The sequence below is a fragment of the Hordeum vulgare genome, chromosome 7H (assembly GCF_904849725.1).
Source record: "Hordeum vulgare subsp. vulgare chromosome 7H, MorexV3_pseudomolecules_assembly, whole genome shotgun sequence".
Classification (NCBI taxonomy): Eukaryota; Viridiplantae; Streptophyta; class Magnoliopsida; order Poales; family Poaceae; genus Hordeum; species Hordeum vulgare.
This window is the reverse complement of record NC_058524.1, coordinates 594,899,777-594,916,182: the sequence shown is the minus strand read 5'-3', so window position 1 is coordinate 594,916,182 and position 16,406 is coordinate 594,899,777.

The window sequence follows — 16,406 nt, the reverse complement described above, 5'->3', positions numbered from 1 at the left end:
TACCGGAGGGGGGCCACCAGGACCCCACAAGCCCCCACTCCGCCACCACCCCCTGGTGGCGGTGGGCAAGCTTGTGGGCTGCGTGAAGGCCCACTAGCCCCCCTCTTTTGCTATATGAAGCGTCCTGGTCTGAAAAAAATCAAGAGGGAGCTTTTTTCGTGGTTTCGCCGCCGCCACGAGGCGGAACTTGAGCAGATCCAATCTAGAGCTCCGGCAGGACGATCCTGCCGGGGAAACTTCCCTCCCGGAGGGGGGAATCGTCGCCATCGTCATCACCAACACTCCTCTCGTCGGAGGAGAGGCATCTTCATCAACATCTTCATCAACACCATCTCCTCTCCAATCCCTAGTTCATCTCTTGTAACCAATCTTCGTCTCGCGACTTCGATTTGTACTTGTAAGGTTGCTAGTAGTGTTGATTACTCTTTGTAGTTGATGCTAGTTGAATTATTTGGTGGAAGAGTTTATGTTCAGATCCTTGATTCTATTCATTACACCTCTGGTCATGATTATGATTATGTCTTGTGAGTAGTTACTTTTGTTCCCGAGGACATGGGATAAGCCATGTTAATAATAGACATGTGAATTTGATATTCGTTCGGTATTTTGATATGATGTATGTTGTTTTTCCTCTAGTGGTGTTATGTGAACGTCGACTACATAACACTTCACCATATTTGGGCCTAGAGGAAGGCATTGGGAAGTAGTAAGTAGATGATGGGTTGCTGGAGTGACAGAAGCTTAAACCCCAGTCTATGCGTTGCTTCGTGAGGGGCTGATTTGGATCCACTAGTTTAATGCTATGGTTAGACTTTGTCTTAATTATTCTTTTGTAGTTGTGGATGCTTGCGAGAGAGGTTAATCATAAGTGGGAAGCTTGTCCAAGTAAGGGCAGTACCCAAGCGCCGGTCCACCCATATATTAAACTATCAAATTAACGAACGCGAATCATATGAACATGATGAAACTAGGATGACAGAAATTCCCGTGTGTCCTCGGGAGAGTTTTCCCTCCTATAGGACTTTGTTCAGTCTTGTCCCTTGCTACAAAAGGGATTGGGACACTTGCTGCACCATTGCTACTACTTGTTACTTGTTACTTTTTGCTCGCTACGTTTCACCTCGCTACACAATCACTTGTTACCGCTACTTTCAGTGCTTGCAGTTATTACCTTGCTGAAATCCGTTTATCAGAGCCTTCTGCTCCTCATTGGGTTCGACACTCTTACTTATCGAAAGGACTACAATTGATACCCAATACTTGTGGGTCATCAAGACTCTTTTCTGGCGCCGTTGCCGAGGAGTGAAGCGCCTTTGGTAAGTGGAAATTGGTAAGGAAACATTTATATACTATGCTGAAATTTATTTTCACTTGTCACTATGGAAACTCTTCCTTTGAGGAGTTTGTTCGGGGTATCTTCACCACGAACAGAAGCACGAGGAGTTGCTCCTCAACCTGAGGTACCTACTGAAAATATCTTTTATGAAATTCCTTTGGGTATGCTGGAGAAACTGCTGGCTAATCCTTTTGCAGGAGATGGATCTTCACATCCAGACTTTCATCTAATCTATGTAGATGAAGTTTGTGGTTTATTTAAGCTTGCAGGTTTGCCCGAGGATGAGGTAAAGAAGAAAGTATTTCCTTTATCTTTGAAGGATAAGGCGTTGACATGGTATATGCTATGTGATGATGCTGGATCATGGGGCTACAATTGGTTGAAATTGGAATTTCATCAAAAGTTCTATCCTATGCATTTAGTACATCATGATCGGAACTTTATTTATAACTTTTGGCCTCGTGACAGGGAAAGCATATCTCAAGCTTGGGGGAGGCTTAAATCAATGCTATATTCATGCCCCAATCATGAGCTCTCGAGAGAAATCATCACTCAAAACTTTTATGCTCGGCTTTCTCATGAAGATCGTACCATGCTTGACACTTCATGTGCCTGTTCTTTTATGAAGAAGGATATTGATCACAAGTGGAATTTATTGGAGATAATCAAACGCAACTGTGAAGATTGGGAGCTGGAGGAAGGTAAGGACTCAAGTATGAATTTCCAGTTTGATTGCGTTAAATCTTTTGTTGAGACAAACACTTCTAGAGATTTTAGCGTTAAGTATGGACTTGGCTCTGAGATAGTAGCTTCTCTATGTGAATCTTTTGCTGCTCATGTTGATCTTCCCAAAGAGAAGTGGTTTAAATATCATCCTCCTGTAGAAAGCAACATAGCCAAAACCAATCTAGTTGAGGAGAAAATCATAGCTTTTAGTGATCCTGTTGTTCCTTGTGCTTACACTGAGAAACCACCATACCCTGCTAGGATGAAGGATTATTCTAAAGCTCCAACTGTGATACGTAGGGGTTACATTAGACCACTTGCACCCCCTGAGGAGATTAGAGTTGAACCTAGTGTTGCTATTATCAAAGATCTCTTAGCTGAAGACATAGATGGGCGTGTTATCAAATTCTGTGAGGACTCCGCTAGAATTGCTAAACCTCACGCGAAAGACAAACACAGACCTGTAATTGCCCTGTCCGTTGTTTCTGTTAAGATAGGAGATCACTGTTACCATGGTTTATATGATATGGGAGCTAGTGTTAGTGCAATACCCCGTTCTCTATATGATGAAATCAAAGATGAGATTGCACCTTCTGAGTTAGAACCCATTGATGTCACTATTACGCTAGCTAATAGAGACACTATCTTCCCTTTGGGAATTGTGAGGGACGTAGAAGTCCTGTGTGGTAAGACGAAGTATGCTACTGATTTCCTCGTCCTTGGTACTGCACAAGATAGCTTTTGTCCCATCATATTTGGTAGACCCTTTCTCAACACTGTCAATGCTCATATTGATTGCATTAAGCATACCGTCACAGTTAGTTTCGAGGGTGTGTCTCATGAATTTAACTTCTCCAACTTTGGAAGACAAACCCATGAAAGAGAGTCGTCTGGTAGGGATGAAATCATTGCTCTTGCCTCTATTGCCGTACCTCCTACGGATCCTTTAGATCAATATCTGCTTGAGCATGAAAATGATATGCATATGGAGGAGAGAGATGAGATAGATAAAATTGTCTTAGAACAATATCCTATTCTCAAGAATAATCTACATGTTGAACTCCTTGGGGATGCTCCCCCACCAAAGGGTGATCCTGTGTTCGAGCTTAAACAGTTGCCTGATACTCTTAAGTATGCCTATCTTGATGAGAAGGAGATATATCCTGTCATTATTAGTCCTCTCAACGCGTGAAGAGAAGAAGTTACTAAAAACTCTCAGGAAGCTCCGCGCTGCTATTGGATATACTCTTGATGATCTTAAGGGTATTAGTCCTACTCTATGTCAGCACAAGATTAAAACTGATCCTGACTTTAAACCAGTTGCTGATCATCAAAGGAGATTAAATCCTAAGATGAAAGAGGTCGTTAGAAAAGAAATATTAAAGCTTCTGGAAGCAGGAATCATTTATCCTGTTGCTCATAGTGATTGGGTAAGTCCAGTACATTGCGTACCCAAGAAGGGAGGTATCACCGTCGTTCCTAATGATAAGGATGAACTAATCCCACAAAGGATTATTACCGGCTATAGAATGGTGATAGACTTCCGGAAACTGAACAAGGCAACCAGGAAAGATCATTATCCTTTGTCGTTTATCGACCAAATGCTAGAAAGGCTATCAAAGCACACACACTTCTGCTTTCTAGACGGTTATTCAGGTTTCTCGCAGATACCTGTTGCACAATATGATCAAGAGAAAACCACTTTCACCTGCCCTTTCGGTACATTTGCCTATAGACGTATGCCTTTTGACTCATGTAATGCACCTGCCACCTTCCAAAGATGTATGATGGCTATATTCTCTGACTTTTGTGAAAAGATTGTCGAGGTTTTCATGGATGACTTCTCCGTTTACGGGTCCTCCTTTGATGATTGCCTCAGCAACCTTGATCGAGTCTTACAGAGATGCGAAGAAACCAACCTCGTCTTGAACTGGGAGAAGTGCCACTTTATGGTTAATGAAGGTATCGTCTTAGGACACAAAATCTCTGAAAGAGGCATTGAAGTTGATAAGGCTAAGGTTGATGCAATTGAGAAAATGCCTTGCCCCACAGATATCAGAGGTATACGAAGTTTCCTAGGTCATGCTGGTTTCTATAGAAGGTTCATTAAATACTTCTCTAAGATTTCTAGGCCTCTTACCAACCTCTTGCAGAAGGATGTTCCTTTTGTTTTTGATGAGGATTGTGAGGAAGCCTTTGAAATACTTAAGAAGGCTTTGATAACCGCACCTATTGTTCAACCACCTGACTGGAACTTTCCCTTTGAGATCATGTGTGACGCTAGTGATTATGCTGTTGGTGTTGTTCTAGGACAAAGAGTTGACAAGAAGTTGAATGTCATTCACTACGGTAGTAAAACTCTAGACAGTGCCCAAAGAAACTATGCCACTACGGAAAAGGAACTTTTAGCAGTCGTGTTTGCATGTGAAAAGTTCAGATCTTACATAGTTGACTCCAAAGTCACTATTCACTCTGATCATGCTGCTATTAAGTACCTCATGCAGAAGAAGGACGCTAAGCCTAGGCTGATCAGATGGGTTCTCCTGCTACAGGAATTTGACTTGCACATCGTTGACCGAAAGGGTGCTGAAAACCCTATAGCAGATAACTTGTCTAGGCTAGAGAATGTCCTTGATGACCCACTACCTATTGATGATAGCTTTCCTGATGAGCAACTAAGTGTCATCCACACTTCACTTAGTGCATCGTGGTATGCCGATTATGCAAACTATATCGTAGCCAAATACATACCACCCAGTTTCACCTATCAACAAAAGAAGAAATTCTTCGTTGATTTGAGACACTACTTTTGGGACGATCCTCACCTTTATAAGGAAGGAGTAGTTGGTGTTATTAGACGTTGTGTGCCTGAACATGAACAGGGACAGATCCTGCAGAAGTGTCATTCCGAAGCCTACGGAGGACACCATGCTGGAGATAGAACTGCCCATAAGGTATTGCAATCAGGTTTCTATTGGCCCACTCTCTTCAAGGATGCCCGTAAGTTTGTCTTCTCTTGTGACGAATGCAAAAGGATAGGGAACATCAGTAAGCATCAATAGATGCCTATGAACTATTCACTTGTCATCGAACCATTTGATGTCTGGGGCTTTGATTATATGGGACCCTTCCCGAGTTCCAATGGGTACACTCACATCTTAGTTGTTGTGGATTATGTTACTAAGTGGGTAGAAGCTATCCCCACTAAAAATGCTGATCACCACACCTCTATTAAGATGCTTAAAGAATTCATATTCCCAAGATTTGGAGTCCCTAGATACTTGATGACTGATGGCGGTTCACACTTCATTCATGGTGTTTTCCGTAAGATGCTAGCTAAGTATGATGTCAACCATAGAGTTGCATCTCCTTATCATCCTCAGTCCAGTGGTCAAGTTGAGTTGAGTAATAGGGAGATCAAGTTGATCCTACAAAAGACCGTCAATAGATCTCGAAAGAACTGGTCTAGCAAACTTGACGATGCACTATGGGCTTATAAGACTGCTTATAAGAATCCCATGGGCATGTCACCGTATAAAATGGTTTATGGTAAGGCCTGTCATTTACCTCTTGAGCTGGAACACAAAGCTTATTGGGCAATCAAAGAGCTCAACTTTGATTTCAAACTTGCCGGTGAGAAGCGGTTGTTTGATATCAGCTCGTTAGATGAATGGAGAGCCCAGGCATATGAGAATGCCAGGTTGTTCAAGGAAAAGGTTAAGAGATGGCACGACAAATGAATACAGAAACGAGAGTTCAATGTAGGTGATTATGTCTTGCTATACAATTCTCGTTTGAGATTCTTTGCACGCAAGCTTCTCTCTAAATGGGAAGGTCCCTATGTTATCGAGGAAGTATATCGTTCCGGTGCCATAAAAATCAATAACACGAAAGGAAATTTTCCTAGAGTGGTAAATGGTCAAAGAATCAAGCATTACATCTCTAGTACTCCCATAAATGTTGAGACCAATATCATCAATGTCATAACTCCAAAGGAGTACATAAGGGATGTTTATCAGCCTGTTTTAGACCTTGAAAACGAAGATGTATCTGTTTCGGCAAGAAATTGGACTCCGATACTTTTCCAATAGGAAATTTCCTCAGTTTTGGAATTTTTGGAAAATTAGAAAAATAAAAAGCAGTCCGGAGAGCAAACGAGGCAGTCACAAGGGCCCACTCCGCCACCACCCCCCCGGTGGCGTGGGCAAGCTTGTGGGCACCTCGTGTGCCTCCCGGACTCCGTTTTCTTGCGGAGGACTCCTTCTCCCAAAGGTTTTGATCTCCGTATCGCGTAGTTTTCCTCTATTTTTGTTTCGAGCTTGTTTCTGCCGCAGATCTAGATCATCATGACTTCCCCAAACGCTCCTAAGGACAAGATCTTCGAGAAGGTCATCAATCCCTACCTCATGGAAGTGCTGAAACATCCTCAATGTATCAAGATGAGCGAGGGGATGTTGCACATCCGTGATGTTGAGGGGCCTAAGAAGACAAGAAGCGTGGAGACAAGGCTCGAAGAAATGGAGCAACAAGTCTTCAAGTGCCAAGGGATGGTGGAGCGTGGACTCAACGCCAACCACACGATGATCACAGAGTTCACTAGCAATCACAAGATCGATGCCATTGATATTGGGAAACACGTCTCCAGGCTCTACGATAGGGTTGACCAACTTCAGGGCCAGATCTATGACCTGCAGAATCAAAACTGTGAGTATGAGTACAGATTTAAATCAATAAGGTTGGCTGCAGATTTGAGGATTCCGGCGACTCGTTCATCCTGCCATGATGGAGCACCTATGCCTTGGAAGATGGAGGATCAGACTACTCCAACAACACCACCATCACCACCAAACAAAGACAACTAAGCATTGGTATGGGCAATCCCCTTGGCTTCTGCCAAGCTTGGGGGAGTTGCCCTGGTATCGTATCACCTTTATATCTTTTGCTTTTACCTTTGTTTTAGTTCTTTCCTTTTCAGTTTTTATTTCTTCTTTTAGAGGAATAAGTCTTTAGTTTTTAGTTTGAGTCTTTTGCTTTTGTTTCTCCCCGATGTATTCGAGCTTACGAGCTATATAATAAGGAGTGTCTCAGTTAAGGGCTTTGCTTTGTGCCTTGATCAAAAGTATGAAAAGAACGATAGCATGAAAGATCATGAGACGATCTTATGGAAAGTGATAACTTCACTTATGACACGTATGATGATTGAAACTTGTTGAGAATATATCAACATAGACCTCAATCATTGTTGCAATTAATAAGAAGTAATAAGGAAAGAGAGGTTCATATATAAATATATCATCTTAGACACTTTTTACAATTGTGAGCACTCACCAAACTATTACATGCCTAGTTGTAGATGTTGGACAAGGAAGACAACATAATGAATTGTGTTTGCTTGGTTCCAAACAATGTTACATGATTAGAGATCCCTTAGCATGTGACGATTGCTTCCACCTCATATTAGCCAAAACTCCCGCACCAAGTAGAGATACTACTTGTGCATCCATAAACCTCCAACCAGTTTTGCCATGAGAGTCCACCATACCTACCTAAGGATTGATAAGATCCTTCAAGTAAGTTGTCATCGGTGCAAGCAATAAAAATTGCTCTCTAATTTGTATGATCTATTAGTGTGTGGAAAATAATATTTGTACGAACCTGTGATGAGGAAGACATAAAAGCGACAGACTGCATAATAAAGTTCTTTATCACAGAAGGCAATATAAAGTGACTTTCCTCCGCACTAAGAGGACACGCATTCAAACCTCAAAAGCGCATGACAACCTCTGCTTCCCTCTGCGAAGGGCTATATTCCCTTTTTGCCTTTGTCTTGGCTACCGTCGCATGCTTGGGAAAGATCTATATTCATATATCAACTTGGAGTTGAGTACTCATGCTTTATTGTTGTTGACTTTACCCTTGAGGTAAACCGTTGGGAGGCAAAACTATAAGCCCCTCTCTTTCTCTGTGTCCAGCTGAAACTTTGACACCGTGAGTACCACGTGAGTTATAACAATTGTGGAAAACAAAAGAGATAATTGAGTATGTGGGTTTGCCTTACAAGCTCTTATTTGACTCTTTCTGATGTTGTGATAAATTGCAATTGCTTCAATGACTATGGACTATTGTTGGTTACTTCTGGGTAAGGTTTTTGCTTCATGCTTTGCTTTGTGAAGGAATTGTTACTTTCCCATGAGAATCTTTATGCTGTATTGTTGTTATATGTGTGATCATGATGCCCTCATGTCCGTATTATGTTTTATCGACACCTTCATCCCTCAACATGTGGACATGTTTATGGAACTTGGTTTTCGCTTGAGGACAAGCGAGGTCCAAGCTTGGGGGAGTTGATACGTCCATTTTGCATCATGCTTTCATATTGATATTTATTTCTTTTTGGGCTGTTATATTACTTGTGGTACCATATTTATGCCTTTTCTCACTTATTTTGCAAGGTTTATTTGAAGAGGGAGAATTTAGGCAGCTGGAATTCTAGACTGGAAAAGGAGCAAATCCTAGTCCACTATTGTGCACATCTCCAAATGCCCTGAAAATTTACGTGGATTTTTTCTGGAATGTATTAAAAATACTGGGCGAAAAAACTACCGGAGGGGGGCCACCAGGACCCCACAAGCCCCCACTCCGCCACCACCCCCTGGTGGCGGTGGGCAAGCTTGTGGGCAGCCTGAAGGCCCACTAGCCCCCCTCTTTTGCTATATGAAACGTCCTGGTCTGGAAAAAAAAATCAAGAGGGAGCTTTTTCGTGGTTTCGCCGCCGCCACGAGGCGGAACTTGAGCATATCCAATCTAGAGCTCCGGCAGGACGATCCTGCCGGGGAAACATCCCTCCCGGAGGGGGGAATCGTCGCCATCGTCATCACCAACACTCCTCTCATCGGAGGGGAGGCATCTTCATCAACATCTTCATCAGCACCATCTCCTCTCCAATCCCTAGTTCATCTCTTGTAACCAATCTTCGTCTCGCGACTCCGATTGGTACTTGTAAGGTTGCTAGTAGTGTTGATTACTCTTTGTAGTTGATGCTAGTTGGATTATTTGGTGGAAGAGTTTATGTTCAGATCCTTGATGCTATTCATTACACCTCTAGTCATGATTATGATTATGATTATGATTATGTCTTGTGAGTAGTTACTTTTGTTCCTGAGGACATGGGATAAGCCATGTTAACAATAGTCATGTGAATTTGATATTCGTTCGGTATTTTAATATGATGTATGTTGTTTTACCTCCAGTGGTGTTATGTGAACATCGACTACATAACACTTCACCATATTTGGGACTAGAGGAAGGCATTGGGAAGTAGTAAGTAGCTGATGGGTTGCTGGAGTGACATAAGCTTAAACCCCAGTCTATGCGTTGCTTCGTGAGGGGCTGATTTGGATCCACTAGTTTAATGCTATGGTTAGACTTTGTCTTAATTCTTCTTTTGTAGTTGTGGATGCTTGTGAGAGAGGTTAATCATAAGTGGGAAGCTTGTCCAAGTAAGGGCAGTACCCAAGCGCCGGTCCACCCACATATTAAACTATCAAAGGAACGAACGCGAATCATATGAACATGATGAAACTAGCATGACAGAAATTCCCGTGTGTCCTCGGGAGCGTTTTCCCTCCTATAGGACTTTGTTCAGGCTTGTCCCTTTCTACAAAAGGGATTGGGCCACTTGCTTCACCATTGCTACTACTTGTTACTTGTTACTTTTTGCTCGCTACGTTTCACCTCGCTACACAATCACTTGTTACCGCTACTTTCAGTGCTTTCAGTTATTACCTTGCTGAAATCCGTTTATCAGAGACTTTTGCTCCTCGTTGGGTTTGACACTCTTACTTATTGAAAGGACTACGATTGATCCCCTATACTTGTGGGTCATCAGTGACCACGAGGCAAACTTACCCCAGGGGAACGGTGGAGCCATCGGTCACTCCAGAAAATGTCTTGGTAGGCATCAGCTGGTCATAGGGCACGTGGAGTGTCTCGAAGGTCTCGATAGAGAGCACACTGAGGCCGGCACCCCCATCGATGAGGGTCTTGGTGACTGAGACGTTACTGATGGTGGGAGTGCATAACATGTGAAGCGCGCCCACGGCAGCCGTGGACTCGAGGCCGTCCTTGGAGTCGAAGGTGATGGCGTACTGATACATCCATTTTGCATCATGCTTTTATGTTGATATTTATCGCTTTATGGGCTGTTATTACACTTCAAGGTACAATACTTATGCCTTTTCTCTCTTATTTAATAAGGTTGACATGAAGAGGGAGAATGCCGGCATCTGGAATCCTGGTCTGAAAAGGGAGCAAGTTTGAGATACCTATTCTGCGCAACTCCAAAAGCCGTAAAAATCAACGAGGAATTATTTTGGATTTTATGAAAAATACTGGGCGGAAGAAGTACCAGAGGGGCGCCACCAGGAGGCCACAAGCCTGCCAGGCCCGGCCTACCCCCCTGGTCGGGCCTGGGTGGCTTGTGGGCCCCCCGTTGCCCCTCCGGCGCTCACCTTTTGCTATATGAAGGGTTTCGTTCTAGAAAAAATCATAAGGAGGCTTTCAGGAGGAGCCGCCGCCACCACGAGGTGGAACTTGAGCATAACCAATCTAGAGCTCCGGCAGGGCTGTCGTGCCGGGGAAATTTTTCCTCACGGAGGGGGAAATCATCGCCATCGTCATCACCAACACTCCTCTCGTCGTAGGGGACTCGTCACCATCAATATCTTCATCCGCACCATCTCCTCTCCAAACCCTAGTTCATCTCTTGTAACCAATCTCCGTCTCGCGACTCCGATTGGTACTTGTAAGGTTGCTAGTAGTGTTAATTACTCTTTGTAGTTGATGCTAGTTCGATTACTTGGTGGAAGATTGTATGTTCAGATCTTTGATGCTACTCATTACCTCTCTGGTCATGAATATAATTATGCTTTGTGAGTAGTCACTTTTGTTCCTGAGGAGATGGGATAAGTCTTGCTATAAGTAGTCATGTGAATTTGGTATTCGTTCGATATTTTGATGTGTTGTATGTTGTTTTTCCTCTAGTGGTGTTATGTGAACGTCGACTACATAACACTTCACCATTATTTGGGCCTAGAGGAAGGCATTGTGAAGTAATAAGTAGATAATGGGTTGCTAGAGTGACAAAAGCTTAAACCCTAGTTTATGCGTTGCTTCGTAAGGGGCTGATCTGGATCCACTAGTTTAATGCTATGGTTAGATTTTGTCTTAATTCTTCTTTCGTAGTTGCGGATGCTTGCGAGAGGGGTTAATCATAAGTGGGATGTTTTCCCAAGTAAGGGCAGCACCAAAGCACCGGTCCACCCTCATATCAAACTATCAAAGTAGCGAACGCGAATCATATGAACATGATGAAAACTAGCTTGACAGAAATTCCCATGTGTCCTCGGGAGCGCTTCACGTCCTATAAGAGTTCGTCCAGGCTTGTCCCTTGCTACAAAAGGGATTGGGACATCTTGCTACACCTTTGTTACTATTGTTACTTGCTACCCGCTACGAATCATCTTATCACACAACTATCTATTACCGATAATTTCAGTGCTTGCAGAGAATACCTTGCTGAAAACCACTTGTCAGATCCTTCTGCTCCTCGTTGGGTTCGACACTCTTACTTATCGAAAGGACTACGATAGATCCTCTACACTTGTGGGTCATCAAGACTCTTTTCTGGCGCCGTTGCCGGGGAGTGAAGCGCCTTTGGTAAGTGGAATTTGGTAAGGAAACATTTATATAGTGTGCTGACATTTATTGTCACTTGTCAGTATGGAAACTAATCCTTTGAGGAGCTTGTTCGGGGTATCTTCACCTTGAACGGAAGCACAAGGAGTTGCTCCTCAACCTGCTGCACCTAGTGAAAATATTTGTTATGAAATTCCTTCGGGTATGCTAGAGAAACTATTGGCTAGTCCTTTTATAGGAGATGGAACATCACATCCCGACTTGCATCTAATCTATGTAGATGAAGTTTGTGGTTTATTTAAGCTTGCAGGTTTGCCCGAGGATGAGGTCAAGAAGAAGGTATTTCCCTTATCTTTGGGGGATAAGGCATTGACATGGTATAGGCTATGTGATGATACTGGATCATGGAACTACAACCGATTGAAATTGGAATTTCTTCAAAAGTTTTATCCTATGCATCTAGTACATCATGATCGGAATTATATTTATAATTTTTGGCCTCGTGACAGAGAAAGCATCGCTCAAGCTTGGGGGAGGCTTAAGTCAATGTTATATTCGTGCCCCAACCATGAGCTCTCGACAGAAATTATTATTCAGAACTTCTATGCTCGACTTTCTCATGATAATCGCACCATGATGGACACTTCTTGTACCTGTTCTTTTATGAAGAGAGACATTGACTTCAAATGGAATTTATTGGAAAGAATTAAATGCAACTCTGAATATTAGGAGTTTGATGAAGGTAAGGAGTCAGGTATGAATCTCAAGTTTGATTGCGTTAAATCCTTTGTTGAAACAAATACTTTTTGTGATTTTAGCGCCAAATATGGACTTGACTCTCAGATAGTAGCTTCATTGTGTGAATCATCTGCTGCTCATATTGATCTCCCTAAAGAGAAGTGGTTTAAATATCATCCTCCCTTAGAAGTCAATGTAGTTAAACCCAATCCAGTTGAAGAGGAAGTCATTGCTTATAATGATCCTATTGTTCCTAGTGCTTACATTGAGAAACCACCTTTCCCTGTTAGAATAAAGGATCACTCTAAAGCTTCAACTGTGATACGTAGGGGCTACATTAGAACACCTACACCCCGTGAGCAAATTAGAGTTGAACCTAGCATTGCTATTATCAAAGATCTCCTGTCCGACAATGTTGATGGGCATGATATTCACTTCTGTTAAGATGCTGCTAGAATTGCTAAACCTCATACTAGAGACAAACATAGGTGTGTTGTTGGCATGCCCGTTGTTTCTGTAAAGATAGGATATCATTGTTATCATGGTTTATGTGACGTGGGTGCTAGTGTTAGTGCAATACCTCAACCTTTATATGATGAAATTAAAGACGAGATTGCACCTGTCGAGATGGAACCTATTGATGTCACTATTCAGCTTGCCAATAGAGATGCTATCTGCCCTTTGGGAATTGTTAGAGATGTTGAAGTCTTGTGTGGTAAAACTAAGTATCCTGCTGATTTTCTAGTCCTTGCTTCCACACAAGATAGCTTTTGTCCCATCATATTTGGCAGACCTTTCCTCAACACTGTCAATGCTCATATTGACTGTGAGAAGCAAACTGTCACTGTTGGCTTTGAAGGTGTGTCACATGAGTTCAATTTCTCCAAGTTTGGTAGACAACCTCATGAAAAAGAATTGTCTAGTAAGGATGAAATTATTGCTCTAGCTTCTATTGTTGTGCCTCCTACTGATCCTTTAGAGCAATACTTGCTTGAGCATGAAAATGATATGCATATGGATGAAAGGAACGAGATAGATAGAGTTATCTTTGAACAACATCCAATCCTTAAGAATAATTTGCCGGTTGAGCTGCTTGGAGATCCACCCCCACCAAAGGGTGATCCTGTGTTTGAGCTTAAACAGTTACCTGATACTCTTAAGTATGCCTATCTTGATGAAAAAGAGATATATCCTCTTATTATTAGTTCTAGCCTTTCACAGCATGAAGAAAAGAAGTTACTAAAAACTCTTAGGAAACACCGTGCTGCTATTGGATATACTCTTGATGATCTTAAGGTCATTAATCCCACTTTATGCCAGCACAAAATTAAAACCGATCCTGATTCCAAACCAGTTGCTGATCATCAATGGAGATTAAATCCTAAGATGAAAGAGGTAGTAAGAAAAGAAATACTAAAGCTCGTGGAAGCAGGTATTATCTATCCTGTTGCTCATAGTGATTGGGTGAGTCCGGTGCATTGTGTCCCTCAGAAGGGAGGTATTACCGTTGTCCCTAATGACAAAGATGAATTGATCCCACAGAGGATTATTACTGCCTATAGGATGGTAATTGATTTTAGGAAATTGAATAAGGCCACTAGGAAAGATCATTACCCTTTGCCTTTTATTGACCAAATGCTAGAAAGATTGTCCAAACACACACACTTCTGCTTTCTAGATGGTTATTCGGGTTTCTCCCAAATACCCGTTGCACAATCTGATCAGGAGAAAACCACTTTTACCTGCCCTTTCGGCACCTTTGCTTACAGACATATGCCTTTTGGCTTATGTAGTGCACCTACTACCTTTGAAAGATGTATGATGGCTATATTCTCTGACTTTTGTGAAAAGATTGTTGAGGTTTTCATGGATGACTTCTCCGTTTACGGGTCTTCTTTTGATGATTGCCTCAACAACCTTGATCGAGTTTTGCAGAGATGTAAAGATACAAACCTTGTATTGAATTGGGAGAAGTGCCACTTTATGGTTAATAAAGGCATCATCTTAGGACATAAAATTTCTGAAAGAGGTATTGAAGTCGACAAGGCTAAGGTTGATGCGATCGAGAAAATGCCATGCCCTACACACATTAAAGGTATAAGAAGTTTCCTTGGTCATGCTGGTTTCTATAGAAGGTTCATTAAAGACTTCTCTAAGATTTCTAGGCCTCTTACCAATCTCTTGCAAAAGGATATTCCTTTTGTTTTTGACGATGATTGTGAGGAAGCCTTCGAAATACTTAAGAAGGCCTTGATAACTGCACCTATTGTTCAACCACGTGATTGGAACTTACCTTTTGAAATTATGTGTGATGCTAGTGATTATGCTGTTGGTGCTGTTTTAGGACAAAGAGTTGATAAGAAGTTGAATGTTATTCACTATGCTAGTAAAACTCTAGACAGTGCCCAAAGAAACTATGCTACTATTGAAAAGGAATTTTTAGCAGTCGTGTTTGCATGTGAAAAGTTCAGGTCTTACATTGTTGATTCCAAGGTGACTATTCACACTAATCATGCTGCTATTAAGTATCTTATGGAAAAGAAAGATGCTAAACCTAGACTTATCAGATGGGTTCTCTTGCTACAATAATTTGATTTGCATGTTGTCGATAGGAAGGGTGCTGAGAATCCCGTAGCAGATAACTTGTCTAGGTTGGAGAATGTTCTTGATGACCCAGAACCTATTGATGATAGCTTTCCTGATGAGCAACTGAATGTCATCAATACTTCACGTAGTACACCGTGGTATGCTGATTATGCAAATTATATCGTTGCCAAATATATGCCACCTAGTTTCACATACCAGCAGAAGAAGAAATTCTTCTTTGATTTGAGACATTACTTTAGGGATGATCCTCACCTTTATAAATAAGGAGTAGATGGTGTTATTAGACGTTGTGTACCTGAGCATGAATAGGGACAGTTCCTACATAAGTGTCACTCCGAGGCTTACGGAGGACACCATGTGTAACATCCCAAGTTTCCTAATTTGGAATGTTTTACATTGTAGCTAAGCATCTATGCATATTGATTGAAATAAAGTTTGCATTTGAATTCTTTCGACCTTTGCTTTTGCATTTCTATATTTTTCTTCCCCGAGAAAATGCCCCGACAAAATTCTTGCACGCAAGAAAGAGCGGAGGAAAATGACCCTCCAAAATGTGAGGCATTTCTGAAATATTTTGAGCCAAGAAGACCCAAGTTATATGGAGAAATTAATTGCCAAAAAGAAAATAAAGCCTTAGGGATTTTTCGGAAAAAAACATTTTTTTTTAAAAAGTTTTTATTTTGGTTTTGGAAAAATGATAATCAATTAGGAAATATTTTTCTGAAAATTTTGGTATATAATACCCCTATATCTAGATTTTATTTTATTTCTTTTTTGTAGTTTTACCTTCTGTTTTTAATTAAAGTAGAAATAGGAAACCTTTTTTTAAGAAAACCGCCAGTAGGCGTTAGGAAGGGATCGGGCCGAATCCCAAAGGCCAGGCCGAATCCCTCCACGATCGGTGGCCAATCCTTCCCACCTCGGCCCCCCTTCTCTCTGCGCCTGGGCCCCACTGGCCGATACCCCTCCCGCTCAGTCTTCTTCTTCCTTTCTCCCCCGAGCCCTTTCCTTCCCAACGCACCACCGAATCTCCTCCCCACCCCCTACCGATCCCCTCCCCACTGCTCGCCGATCCCCTTCCTTCTGCGCCCCCCTCTCTCCCCTATATAAGCCGCAGCCCCGACCCCCCCCCCCTCGACCCCTCCTCCCCTCGCCGTCATGCCGCCTCGCCCTGCCTCTGTTGCTCGCCGGAGCAACACCACAGGAAGTTTCCCCGCTCCGCCCCGGTCACCACCTCGCCCCCACGCACCACCAAGACCACCAGCAAGTTCCCCACAACCACCGCGTCCCATTTTCCCCCTAG